This window comes from Zingiber officinale, chromosome 1A (assembly GCF_018446385.1).
Source record: "Zingiber officinale cultivar Zhangliang chromosome 1A, Zo_v1.1, whole genome shotgun sequence".
Lineage (NCBI taxonomy): Eukaryota > Viridiplantae > Streptophyta > Magnoliopsida > Zingiberales > Zingiberaceae > Zingiber > Zingiber officinale.
Genome location: NC_055987.1, coordinates 99891363 through 99906456, shown reverse-complemented (window position 1 = coordinate 99906456; position 15094 = coordinate 99891363).

The window sequence follows — 15094 nt, the reverse complement described above, 5'->3', positions numbered from 1 at the left end:
TATGAAAGTTTTTCACTGGTTATCTAGGTAAATCAGGGAAATATACATGGAGACTCATCCTAAGCACCAACATTTTCAGGTTCGCTACCTATTAAGGAGAAAAATTTCTAATAATACGCCACAACTGAATCTCAAACTCTAGATACTTGATCTATCACTGGAAAGTCTAACCATGACACTCTGTCCCAGGAGATAACCCTCACTCACCTCTAAAAATACAGAATTGCCACATCAATAGCCCCTTAGAGTTGATCCTACGGGTATGGAAAGAGGTAAATGTAAAAATCCAAACTAGTAAATGCATGAGCGAAGGTCTAGCAAAGGGTGATGAAATCTTCCATCAAGATTGGACCCCGGCCTCTACGGTCATTACCTATGCGTCTATCTACTGAGCCAATTATGGGGATGACCCTCACTCACCTTTAAGGTAAATTCATTATCTTAATGGCCCCCTTAGTGTTAGCTCCACATATATAGAGGGAAGTAAATATAGATACACAGGCGTTAGATGCATGGTGGAGTAAACCCCAAGTCGTCAATTTTTGAGAATCTACCTTTAACCATTACGTAGAGATAACATATATCCACGGTCTGCGCTACTCCCTAGGGCATCCTCACTCACCTCTAAAAAAAAATTATCGATGCTAATTAATAAATGTAGATAATTAAACGATTGCTTAGCCAGTAATCATGCATTTGCATTTTTTTGAGCTTCAATGTGTTATCGACAAGGCAATCACCATGAACTTGCCATTTCTATTTTTGTAGTTGACATTTATATAGGTTAATTTTAGGATGACTAATTAGATTCTACTAAAAAAATTTTTATCGATAATTTGAATAAATTAAAAAATACTCATAGTAAATAGCTCATCAATTCATCATTTTTATATCAATCATCTATTAATAAAATTATCTATTAATACACCAAAATTAGAACTTAATTTTAAATATCTACAAAACTAAATAGACGTCCTCCCACTACACCAAAGGGCAAACTTGCAATCTTTTTATGCATATATAAATGAGCTAAAATGTTAAATAATTCATAGATTTTAATTATTAAATAATTAATAGTTCTCAAATAATTTATTCTAAATTATTTAAAGCATACATTGATGTTACCCCAAAAACAAAAAATCAGCAACTTCGATTTTAAGGGGCCAAGGAGATAATGCTCACCCCGAGTGGCCCCTCACTCCTAGCGCCCTATCACTATGATCCCACATTATGATAAGATGGTACTTCACGGATAGCCCATGGAGACTATATGGTAGAGGGGGTACTTCACTCTAGGAGTATGCACTTGTCAGAATTCGATCCCAGACTTTATATAACAATGCCTTTGTCAAGTACCAGCCCAAATAGCCTATGGGGACTGCAATTTCGATTTTAAGAAAGTATGAAGAGTAGTTGCTCGGATAGCCATAGGGGCTACAACTTTGATTTTTAAAAAGGTAGATATGCTACCTTAGCAGCCCCCTAATGTCGGCTCTATAGATATAGAGGGAGATCAATACAAGTACACATGTCATAGACGCATGGTGGGGTAAATCTCAGACCGTCAATTCCTGAGAATTGACCACTCGCCATTATGCCAGAGATGTCATGCGTCCACCGTCTGTGCTACGCCCTGAGGGCCGCAACTTTAATTTTAAAAGAAGATAGATCAGCTACCTTAGCGGCCCCCCTAGTGTCAGCCCCATAAATATAGAAGGAGGTAAATACAAGATCATAGGCCATAGGCGCATGGTGGGGTAAATTCTAAGTCATCAATTTTAAAAAATTGACTCCTGACTATTATCTATACTACAACTTTGATTTTAAGAAATAATGGAGAGTAGTCGAGCGCCTGAAGGTAAAAACTCCAACTAGAAGTTTTTAAAAAGATTTTTGAAATGAAAAAGTGAAAAAAAGTTCTAATTATATGGATGTGAAGTTTGGATCACGTAGTCTCAGAATTATAGTGAAATTTAAGACTTACTATTTTATCTCAATTTTATCTCAAAATTAATAATATAGATGTGACCAATAATTAATGATATATAAAAAAAATTAAGAATATCTTCGGGGCTATGATGTTATAGTAGGATATCCAAATTATCTCTTAGGTACTCGCGGTTCGATCCCTTCGGGGCTATGATGTTATAGTAGGATATCCAAATTATCTCCTAGGTACTCGCGGTTCGATCCCCAACTATAGCGTATTTGTAGGAATTTTTCATCCAAATAGAACACGTAACCAAAAGATGTTGGGCTTCTGAGTTGCCTGTCGCGTTCACTTTCTGATTTACCCTAGTGGCTAGTGGAAAAATTCTATGGGGTCGGGTCGATCACCTAGGGATAAATTAGTCAATGAGGTTAATTGAGATTATTATAAAAAAAATTAACAATATAGAGTAAAAAAGATTATATGAATGTTTTTTTTTATTTTAGAAAGAATAATAGGTTTTTATATTTTTGATATGAAATTGAGGTAGTATATGGGAGACTATAAAATAATTTTTATAGAGCTGTAATAATTGGAGATGCCCTTATCTAGTAGATCAGTTCCCCCTATTTAACATCTCATCTCCGAGACCTAGAGCATCACATTAGTGTTAATACGTGGGAATTATAACACTCAAATAGTGTTACAAATTCATGTAGACGAGTGTTATAACACTCACATATTAACCGTGTTCAAAAAATTAAATACGGTCAATGAGTAAATTTTATATAAAAAAATAAAAAAAATAAAAAAATGGATATAAAGAATAAAGTTAAATAAATAGATAATGGGACTTGATAAATAATTAATATTAATATTAAAATAAATATGAGTATATTAATAAGATGGTTAATATAATAGATATGTAATGTACTATTTAAAAATGTGAGATATATTAACGTTCAAACCCATTAGAATAACTTTATCAAGGAGAAAATGACTTTTATCCCTGACCGCATCTAAGAAATAGTCTCATACCTTATGTTAGGATGAGTGTGGACCCCAACATTGATAGTGGATGATTATTCCTTGGGATTATGACTTACGAGTGAGGAATTCAATTAGTTTGGTTATTGAGATCCTGTGTATCAAATTATTGTTGTTTCCATGTATAAGAAATAACATAAGAACAGAAAAATATCAAAAGAACCAACCCCCTATATAGAAGCTTTGGATTTTTTTGTAAAAATGGATTATTTAAAAACAAATTGTGCCCCGATTTGGAGATGAGTCTAGTAGAATTCTACTCATACCCAACTCGAATACTCGATTTTGATATGCTGTCCGAAAATGATGTTTGGACGTCCAAAAGTGATCCGGGCACCTAGATGTATGTGAGAGTGGTAGATGGGAGTCATGTGTGTAAAAACTATTGAGAGAATATATAATTTCATATATCTCAAAAATGAATACAAGACAAGTTTATATACAAAATATAAACCTAAGACAGATAAAGAATTATCTGAGATAAAGGAAACAAAATATACAAAAGATAATGCATAATATTAAAAGATATATTCTAATAGGCTCCCTTAAGATAGTGGGTGTGTATAGAATCTTAGAACATAGCAGACGAAGGCATGAATTAGAGAGAGGCTTGGTCAAAGCATCAGCCGACTAGTCAAAGGACGAGATATGAGAGACATGAACTTTGTTACTCTGAACCAGCTCACGAACAAAATGATAATCTAGAGTAATGTACTTCATGCTAGAATGAAACACAGGATTGACACATAAGTAAGTGGCATCAATGTTGTCACAGTAGATAGAGATGGGAGAAGGTGCAAGGGCAACACCAAGTTCAACAAGAAAGGATCAAACTTTTTGCAGTTCCATATATGTAGAGGCGATGACTCGATATTCAACCTTAGTAGATGAGTAAACAATAAATCCCTACTTTTTGGAGTTCCACGAGATTGGATTGGGACCCAGGGAAATAATATAAGCACCTATGGAAGTGCGATCATCAACATCACCAGCTCAATCTGCATCACAGTAGCCATGTAAGGAATGGGAGCGATGTTGTTAGAGAAGAATATTGATATAGGTTATGATAGGTCAGTTTGTCGGAAGAAGTAGAAGTCATGGGTGAGAAAGATAGAAGAGGTCTATGTTGATATTCTAAATGCATGAATAAAATGAATTAAAAGCATAAACGGTAAATGCTTACAGTGATCTCCCACAGATCTACAATCGGCGACGGTAAGACTCACTATCGAAAGAACGATCACAGGATCGGTTCCATGAACCAAATCCCACCACCTCAAATGTTCTTCCCTCTCTCTATGTTTCTTTCCACCGTCGTGTGGAAAACTTCTCCACTCTCCGTCCTCTTCCGAATGAACATTGGACACACCCCTTATCAAGGGAAATAACCTAGGGGTATAGTGGACTTTTCCATTAAGAGTAGTGGGGGAACATGGGCATGTTCCCACATTCCCATTTCCTACATCTCCTACTCGTCCAAGGTAAGTCACTAAGACTAGTTCATTCAGGTAAGTCATAAAGACTAGTTAGTAACAAAGACCTAATAAGTCACATAGACTATTTGAGAGTTTAGTCACAAAGACCTAATAAGTTACATAGACTATTTGAGAGTTTGATCACAAAGACCATATTAGAACATCTAATCCATACTTAGAGAAAATGGTTCGTGCGACAGCAAGCACACTGAGCGATAGTTGCTAAGAAAATTGTTACACCTTACATAGTCGCTCTTTGAGCGATCAATGCTAACAAAATTGTTACACTTTACTTAACCGCTCAAATAAATTAGAGACACTCTCTATATGACACATAGCCTCTTTCCTGGTGGCACATAGCCTTTATCCATGATCTATCCAATTTCCTAGTGGCACACATCCATTATCTTGGAGATATCCATGTCTTGCTATTTACCTAGATTAAATAATTTTCATTTACATCGATATGAACATCTCTAATCCCTTATAATGACCATTATGTTAAGAGCATGTTCCATATCCAATATTCACATTCATTTCTATATATAACAAAAATGGGTCGACCAGTGAATAATATCTAATGATGTAAATATATTTAATCTTTCTTTTTAGCTAGAATCTATTCAAACTAATCAGTTGCTTTCCTAGTTATGTTCCATAGATTGAATCATACATAGTTATAAGATACATACTAAAGTAGCACACACTGATTAGAACTTCAAGTAAACAGCTAAATAATCACTAAGGTAAAAAACTGAGATTAACATATAATCTCAAAGGTCTCACATAGTAGAGAAACATGGATCTATTCTCCTACTACCTTTATTGTCGCAATAGCACATGTGGTATGAATCACATGTTACGATGTTATTCTCTTTATTAAAAAGAGCGCATGTTGTCTTTAAATTTAACATCGTACAGATTTTGATATAGACATACCTAATGTCTAACTCTGAATTCAACATATAAATTCAAATCTGACCTTCAACAAGTTCAGTAAATGGTGGATTCATTTACTTCGATCATTATTAACACATAAATGATCTCATCTTAACACAATTATCAAGGCGACTCAACTTATGGATTTGTCTCTAATTTCAGCTACATAAGTTATTCCATAAGTAATGGTCTTATCTCTATATATACTTAACAAACAAAGATGATTTTTCATGTGAGTGGACCAATCTCAACCTGCCAACATGCTCACCGAGATCTTATATGAATATAACAAATGCAACATATACACTGAATAAATTATGGAAAATGACATAATCAAATCATAAAGTCTGATTGTTATTTCAATATTGTTACATTCTACGAAATACCAAAGACTTTACATGTTCTTTAAATGACTCTTTATTCATTGGCATAGTAAAAGGATCTGCAAGCATAACACGTGTAGAGACATACTCAAAAATTATTTTTCTTTTAGCCATAATATCCCTCACAAAATTATATTTAATTTCTATATGTTTGCCTTTGCTATGATATTTGGGATCCTTGGAAAAATCTATTGCAACTTGATTGTCACAATAGACAGTTACTAGACTCCCACTATCCTTAGTAATTTTCAAATACTTCAGGAACCTTTTCAACCAGACTGCTTCTTGCACAACCACTGAACATGCCACATATTCAGCTTTCATAGTCGACAAAGCTACACAAGCTTGTTTCTTGCTGTTCCAAGAGATGACGCCACCATTCAGTAAGAATGCATAGCCTGATGTGGATTTTCTATCATCCAGATCCGCAACCCAATCTACATCTGAAAAACCTTTCAGACTCATATCTGATCCTTGAAAATAGAGACAATAATATATTGTCGCCTTCAGATATCTGAATATCCTTTTCACTATTTTCTAGTGTCTCGATCCTGGGTTTGACTGGAAGCGACTGACCAAGCCCACAACATAGCTGATTCGGGATGTGTACACAACATAGTACACATCAAACAATCAATAGGACTGACATATGGTTTTTATTCATCTCAGCTATTTCTTTTGGAGTTTTAGGACACATACTCTTGCTCAAAATAGTACCTTTCACAATAAGTGTATGTTCTACATTGCAATTTGACATGCTGAAATGATGTAACATCTTATTTATATAAGACTCTTGTGACAGACTCAAAAGTCTTTTAGGATGATCTCTTATGATCTTCACTCCTAAGATATATTCAACTTCTCTCATATCCGTTGTATCAAATTGTAATGATAGTCACTTCTTGACTTCATTCACATATCCTATGTCATTTCCAGCTATCAGCATATCATCAACATATAATGATAAAATGACATACTTTCCTTTTTCTCTTTTTAGGAAAACACAATGATCCTCATTGATCATCTCAAAACCATAAGATAAAACGACTTCGTTAAATCTTATGTTCCATTGTCTTGACGCTTGCTTTAGCCCATATATAGATTTTCTAAGTCTACATACTTTCTACTCTTGGCCTTCAACAATGAAACCTTTTGGCTGAACCATATAGATTTCTTCATCAAGATCACCGTTAAGGAAAGTAATTTTTACATCCATTTGATGTAATTCCAAGTCATAATGTGTTACAAAGGTCAAAATAATTCGTATTGATACAAATTTCACTACGGGAGAAAATGTCTCTTCAAAGCCAATACCCTCCATTTGGGTATATCCTTTTGCAACTAAACGAGTTTTGTAGCTGTTAATCAATCCATCAATTTTCCTCTTTATTTTGAAAATTCACTTATTCTCAATAGCCCTTCAGCCCGGAGGAAGATCGCCTAAGTCCCAAACATGATTCTGAATCATGGACTCCATCTCTTCAACCATTGCAGCTTTTCATTTTTCTCTAAGTCTACATCCCAATGCTTCCTCAATGGATTGAGGTTCGCCATCGTCAATTGGAAGTGTAACCAATGTCTTATTCTCAATATCAAACCTCTTCTTAAATTTGATCTTACGTGTTGGTTAGTCCTAGGAAAACGTATCGGTTCCACTGTACAAAATTTTTTTGTACAAGTATCGAACCTTTCCTTAAATAACCTATTGTTTTCTTTAAAAGTTAAATTAGGAATCACAGATGGAACTTAACATCATTGATTCCAAATTTTACAAAAAGAATAAGAGTTGTGTCTCATGAAGCCCCCTCACCCCTTCTTTTATATTATTTGCCCAAGGCAAATAAGGAAAAACTTTTATAAAAAATAAAATCATCCAAGAGTTTTCCCTTTTCTCTTTTAATTTTTCCTTTTCTTTCCTCTTAATTGAATCAATCACCAAATTTAATTTTGTGATGATTTTAAATAATTTAATATGGTCGGCCACTTGCTTGGGCACCAAGCAAGGTGGCCGACCACCTCATCAAGGGGAAAAAGGAATTTTATTTTTATAAAATTTTACAAGAAAAACTCTTATAAAATTTTACAAGCTCTCTTTCCTAAAGTAGGAGTTAAAAAAAGAAAGTTCTAAAAATAAAAACCATGTTTTAAAATTTAAAACTTCTCTTACAAAATTTCCTTTTTTAACATGATGATAGAAAATTTTAATTTTAAAACTTATCTTTTTTTTTTTTCTTAAACCATGAGAATGGTTTAAAATGGAAAGTTTTAAAACTTTTAAAACTCTCTATTAAAACATGTGCCCTAATTCAAATAAGAAAAGTTTTAAAAATTAAAATCTCTCTTTTAAAACTTATAATTTTCTACAAAGAGAAGATTTTAAAAATTCAAAACACCCCTCCTATTTGAATTAATCTTGGTCGGCCCCTACAAGCTTGGTCACCAAGCAATAGGGCCGGCCCGTATAAGAGGATGTGGCTGGCCATTGCTTGGTCACCAAGCAATGGTCCGGCCCCCTTGTTGGACACCAAGAAGAGCCTTACATTTGGATGGACTTGAGGCTATAATGAGGCTACGACAGGGACCTAGAGGAGAAATTGGTTTTGGCCTTCCGATGAGCTTGAGTATCCCGTGCTCGCCTCGAACACACAACTCAAGTTCATTGATAATAACTCATTCCACTAGAGAGTTATTATCGTACTACCGCACCAATCCCAAATTACATTATGGGCTCCTTATCATGAGTGTGTTAGTCTCCCTGTGTTTAAGATTACGAATGTCCACTAATTAAGTAAGTTACTGACAACTCACTTAATTAATATCTAGCTCCAAGAGTAGTACCACTCAACTTCATTGTCATGTCGGACTAGGTCCACCTGCAGGGTTTAACAGGACAATCCTTATGAGCTCCTCTTGGGGACATTCTCAACCTAGATAACTAGGACACAGATTCCTTTTATAATCAACAACACACACTATAAGTAATATCATTTCCCAACTTATCGGACATATTGATTTATCGAGCTAAACCTCACCCTTTGATAAGTCAAAGAAATAAATATTAAATATATGTGCTTGTTATTATATTAGGATTAAGAGCACACACTTTCATAATAACTAAGGTCTAGTTCTTTTACTAAGTCAGTACAAAAAGAACATACCTACATGGTCCTACTCAATACACTTTAAGTATATCAGTGTAATTTATTAGTCAAGATAAACTAATACTTAATTACACTACGACTATTCTGATGGTTTGTTCCTTTCCATCTTAGTCATGAGCAACTTGTTTATAGTTTATAGAGAACCGACAACATGATCTTCTGAGTGTGACACCACACTCCATGTTATCTACTATATAAATTAATTGAATAATTACATTTAACAAATAAATGCAGATATTGACCAATGTGATTCTTTTATTTCAACAAATAAATGTTTACAAAAGCTAGACTTTTAGTATGCACTCTAACAATCTTTCACTTATACTAAAAGACTAAGCTGCCATATCTGTTGCCTTACATCTGATTCCCATCCCCTCCACATGTCGATCAAAAGCTTTTGCCGGAAGGGCCTTTGTGAAAGGATCTGCTAGGTTATCTTTTGATGCAATCTTGGCAACGACAACTTTTCCTCGCTTGACGATGTCTCGTATCAGGTGGTACTTGCGCTCTATATGTTTACTTGCCTTATGAGCTCATGGTTCCTTCGAGTTTGCAATTGCACCGCTATTATCACAATAAATTGTGATGATCTTGGGCAAACCAGGAATCACATCTAAGTCCATTAGAAAGTTCCTGAGCCATACAGCTTCTTTGGCTGCCTCAGAGGCTGCCACATATTCAGCTTCCATGGTAGAGTCTAAGACGCATTTCTGCTTAACACTCCTCCATGCAATAGCTCCACCTCCTAGAGTAAACACATAACCTGATGTTGACTTACTATTGTCCCTATCTGATTGGAAGTCTGAATCCGTGTAACATACAGGGAGCAAATCGTCTGCTTGGTAAACTATCATATAATCTCTAGTCCTTCTCAGGTACTTTAATATATGCTTTACCGCAGTCCAATGCCATTATCCAGGGTTACTCTGATATCTGCTAACTATGCTCACGGCAAAACAGATATCAGGTCTCGTACACAGCTTTGATACATAAGGCTTCCTACAGCTGAAGCATAAGGAACTGCCTTCATGTCCTCAATCTCCTTTGATGTCTTCGGGGACATCTCTTTAGATAAGGCTACTCCATACCTAAAAGGTAAGAAACCTTTCTCGGAGGTTTGCATGCTAAAATGAGCAAGGATTGTTTCTATATATAAAGCTTGGGATAGGCACAACATTCTTTTCTTGCGATCCCTTATAACTTTGATCCCAAGAATGTGTGCACATTCTCCTAAGTCCTTCATATCAAATTGTTTGGACAACCATACCCTTACGTCCGATAATACCTTGACATTGTTGCCAATTAACAAAATATCATCTATGTATAGTACAAGAAATACCACCACATTTCCGTTACACTTCTTGTATACACAAGACTCATCCGGACACTGAATAAATCCAAATGACTGGATTACTTCATTAAACCGGATGTTCCAAGATCTTGAAGCTTGCTTCAGTCCATAAATGGACCGATTGAGCTTACACACTAGATGCTCTTTGCCCTTTTTAATGAACCCTTTTGGTTGCTTCATATGGATATTTTCTTCAAGACTTCCATTGAGGAAAGCTTTCTTGACATCCATTTGCCAAATCTCATAATCCATATGAGCGGCAATGGATAAGAGTATCTGGATAGACTTAAGCGTGACTACCGGTGAAAAAGTCTCCTCATAGTCGATTCCCTCTTTCTGAGTATACCCTTTCGCAACAAGCCTTGCTTTGAAGGTTTCTACCTTCCAATCTATCCCTCTTTTCCTTTTGTAGATCCACTTGCATCCAATGGATTTTACACCATCAGGTGGTTCTACTAGCTCCTAGACCTTATTAGAGTACATAGACTCTATTTCAGAATTCATTGTCTTTTGCCAAGATACTGCATCTATATCTTGGAGTGCTTCATCATATGTCCGGGGATCAGGTTCATGTTTACCCGGGATCAAGTCCGAAGACTCTCCCAAAAACATGAATCTCTCAGGCTGCCTTACAACCCTCCCACTACGACGAGGCACCGTCTGTGGTTGTGTATCATGTGTGACACGTGTTGTAGTCTCTTGTGGTACTTCATCATGTACTGTTGGTATTGAAGTAGACGTGCCCTCTCTAAGTTCTTCTAGAACAACTTCACTCATGGGCTTATGGTTTATTACATAATCTTCTTCTAAAAATCGAGCATTGGTGCTAACAATGATCTTCTGATTTTTAGGATTATAAAACAAACCACCTTTCGTTCCCCTAGGATATCCCACAAACAGACAAACTTCTGTATGTGATTCCAACTTGTCAGTATCTCCCTTCAGCACATGTGCTGGACTACCCCATATCCGGATATGATTCAGACTAGGCTTATGGCCATTCTATAATTCCATGGAAGTAGTAGGAACTGTTTTAGAAGGTACCATATTCAGAATGTACACTACTGTTTCTAAAGCATATCCCCAAAACGAATTTGGTAATTCTGAATAACTCATCATTGATCTAACCATTTCCATAAGAGTCTTATTCCTTCGTTCTGCCATACCATTCTGCTGGGGTGTACCAGGTGCAGACAATTGGGATTGAATCCCGACTTCTGATAAGTAATTCCTAAACTCTCCAAAGAGGTATTCGCCACCACGGTCAGACCGTAGTGTCTTGATACTTTTACCAAGACGTTTCTCCACATCAGCCTATATTCTTTGAACTTGTCAAAACATTTAGACTTGCGGTGCATCAGGTAAATGTATCCGTATCTTGAATAATCGTCTATAAAAGAGACGAAGTATTCATAACCACCTCTTGCCTGGATAGACATATGACCACACAAATCAGAATGAACCAGTTCTAACGCATCTTTGGCTCTATACCCCTTGGCCTTAAAAGGTCTCTTGGTCATTTTACCTTCCAAGCAGGATTCACATGTTGGGAAGTTTTCCAACTCTAATGAACCCAATAGTCCATCGGCTACAAGCCTTTGAATCCTACTTAAGTTAATATGTCCAAGGCTTAGATGCCAAAGATATGTTTGGTTCATTTCCGAAGGTTTTTTTCTTTTATTAATTTCCATATTTTGCTTTGTGGGAGAAATTGGATTTAAAGTGTATAAATTACCAACCAATGCACCAGAACAGATAAACACCTTATTTCTCTTTATAACGACATTGTTACTAAAAGAAACTGAATATCCATCCAAATACAGTTTAGAAACTGAAATTAAATTCTTTCTAAAACTGGGTACATAAAGACAATTTCTTAAAATCAAATTTCTATTCTTATCAAAAGATAAGTAGACGTCTCCCACTGCAACAGCCGCCACCTTAGTAGCATTGCCCATGTAGATAGTTATCTCTCCATCAAATAGTCGTCGGGTTTCCTGGAACCCCTGCAAAGAATTGCAAACATGATCAGTGACTCCCGTATCTACACACCAGATGCTAGTAGATAACACCGCTAAACATGTTTCAACTACTAAAGTATGAGATATACCTTTATTGTTCTGATTCCTACGAGGACAGTCCGCTTTCCAATGTCCAGACTGCTTGCAGATGAAGCACTTGCCCTTCGGCTTCTTCATTCCAGCTTTCTGTCCTGTACCCTGAGGTTTATTCACTTTCTTTGCTGAAAAGACCTGTTTCTTCTTCTTCTAGCATTTTGACTTAGAAGTAGAACCATTTTCAGCATAGTGAATATGAGAACTTTGACGAAAAATACCTTCTGCTGCCTGTAGTTCTATCAGAAGTTCCGTCAACGTATACTCTCTTTTGTTCATGTTATAGTTCAGGCGGAACTGCTCAAATCTTCTGGGTAGCGTTTGGAGAATTATATCGACCTAGGTTTCCCCATCGATTTCTCCTCTAAGAACTTGTATTTCGTTCAGATAGGCCATCATTTTGAGGATATGATCCCTTACGGGTGTTCCCTCAGACATGGTTGTTGGGACCGAAAAGTAGATAGAGGGGGGGGGGGTGAATAGCTCGGCGCGTGCTCGTGCTTGACATTGCTTGTTTCTTCAAAGATATACAGCGGTAATACAAGAAACACAAAACATACAACGCTACCACTTGGTATTTTACTTGGTATCCACCTCACAAGAGGTGACTAGTCCAAGGATCCACGCACACACACACACCTCCACTAATAAACACTCCTTTTCGGTAACTACCGAAGGCGGAGAAGCCCTACAAGTTCACACTACAAGAAGAAAGGGAAAGGATACACAAATACAAGCAAAAGCTTACAATGAGTATAGAAACCCTAACCCTAACTTTCTTCTTCAACTGTAGATCCGCCTCTTGACTTGGAAAACCTCCAAGAACCTTCAAGAACTAGCGATCTGATCTTTGTGGAGAAGCTGTGGAAGCGCTGAAGTGATCTCAGATGAATCAGTGAAGTTCTACTGAAGGAAACGCTCGTCTGCAGCTACATACGACTCCAACGGTCGGATCCCGATCGATTGGATTGCTCCCAATCGATCGGGGAGGCTTTGGATCGATCAACCGATCGATCCAGAGTGCCTCTGTGCTCTCTGGAATAGCCTGGATCGATCGGCTGATCGATCCAGGGCTTATCGCGCACAAACAGCAGCTCCCAATCGATCCACTGATCGATTGGGACCTCTGGATCGATCCACGGATCGATCTAAAGAGGTTCTGTTCGCGGAGACTCACCCGATCGATCAGCTGATCGATTGGGCATGATCCAATCAATCGGCTGATCGATCCAGATCTGCTGGATCAATCCGCTGATCAATCCAGATCTGCTGGATCAATCCGCTGATCAATCCAGATCTTGGTTTTTGCCCAAAAGTAAGTTCAAAGTCCCCTAAACCAACATCCAGTCAACCATGACTTATTGGTACATAAAACCTAGCATCCGGTCACCCTTGACCAGCTAGGACTTTCTCACCAAGTGTTTGGTCAATCCCTTTGACCCACTTGGACTTTTCTCCTCTTGCCAAGTATCCAGTCAATCCCTTTGACCTACTTGGACTTTCACCAGATGTCTTGTCAACCTTGACCCATATGGATTTCCCAGTGCCAAGCATCCAGTCAATCCTTTGACCTACTTGGACTTCCCAACACCAGATGTCTGATCAACCTTGATCCATCTAGATTTTCCCCGTGCCTGGCTTCACTCACCAGGACTTCCAACTGCCTAGCTTCACTCACTAGGACTTTCACATGACTTCACTCACCAGGATTTTCTCATCTGCCTGGCTTCACTCACCAGGACTTCCAACCTCCTAGCTTCACTCACTAGGACTTTCACCTGGCTTCACTCACTAGGATTTCCAACTGCCTAGCTTCACTCACTAGGACTTTCCTCTGCCTGACTTCACTCACCAAGACTTCCAACTGCCTAGCTTCACTCACTAGGACTTTCCTCTGCCTGGCTTCACTCACCAGGTCTTTCACCTGGCTTCACTCACCAAGATTTCCTTACTGCCTAACATCTCAGTTAGGACCTCCCAGTCAAGTATCCGGTCAACCTTAAGCTACTTGACTCTTCTTCAACCAACCTGATCAGACCTTGATCAGAGGGGAATTGCACCAAACAATCTCCTCAAATGAACAACTGCATTGTCAAACATCGAAACCCAAACCAAGACTCAAGCTTGGTCAACCAGGTCAGCCTTGACCTGAGGGATATTGCACCAATAATGGTGGCTGTCATTAGCTTTCTCATTGCCTCTTACCTAGCAGTCCGACTCTGGTGCCCAAAGAGTTCTTTGAGATTATTCATTATATCATAAGCTGTTGGTAAATCTTGATGCTGATGTTGCAATACATTTGACATTGATGCCAAAATGTAACACCGTGCCATCTCATCAACTTTTACCCATTTCTTATGATACTCAATCTCCTTTGGGGTAGAGTCACCGTCAGGTGCATCAGGGCAAGCCTCAGTTAGTACAAACTTATAGCTTTTAGCAGTAAGAACAATGTCCAGGTTTCTTTTCCAATCAATATAATTGAGACTAGTAAGTTTGTTCTCTTTCAGTATAATGGCCAGTGGGTTGAAAGTCATCCTAAGAATCACAAAAATAAACTTTGGTCAAGACTCTAAATTTAGAATAATATTGATTTCTCAAACAATACTATTTTAAATTAACCAACACCTCAAATCACCGTGAATATTGCATGCCACGTTAGTGTGGACGTATACAAATTCAACATTTGTAAGA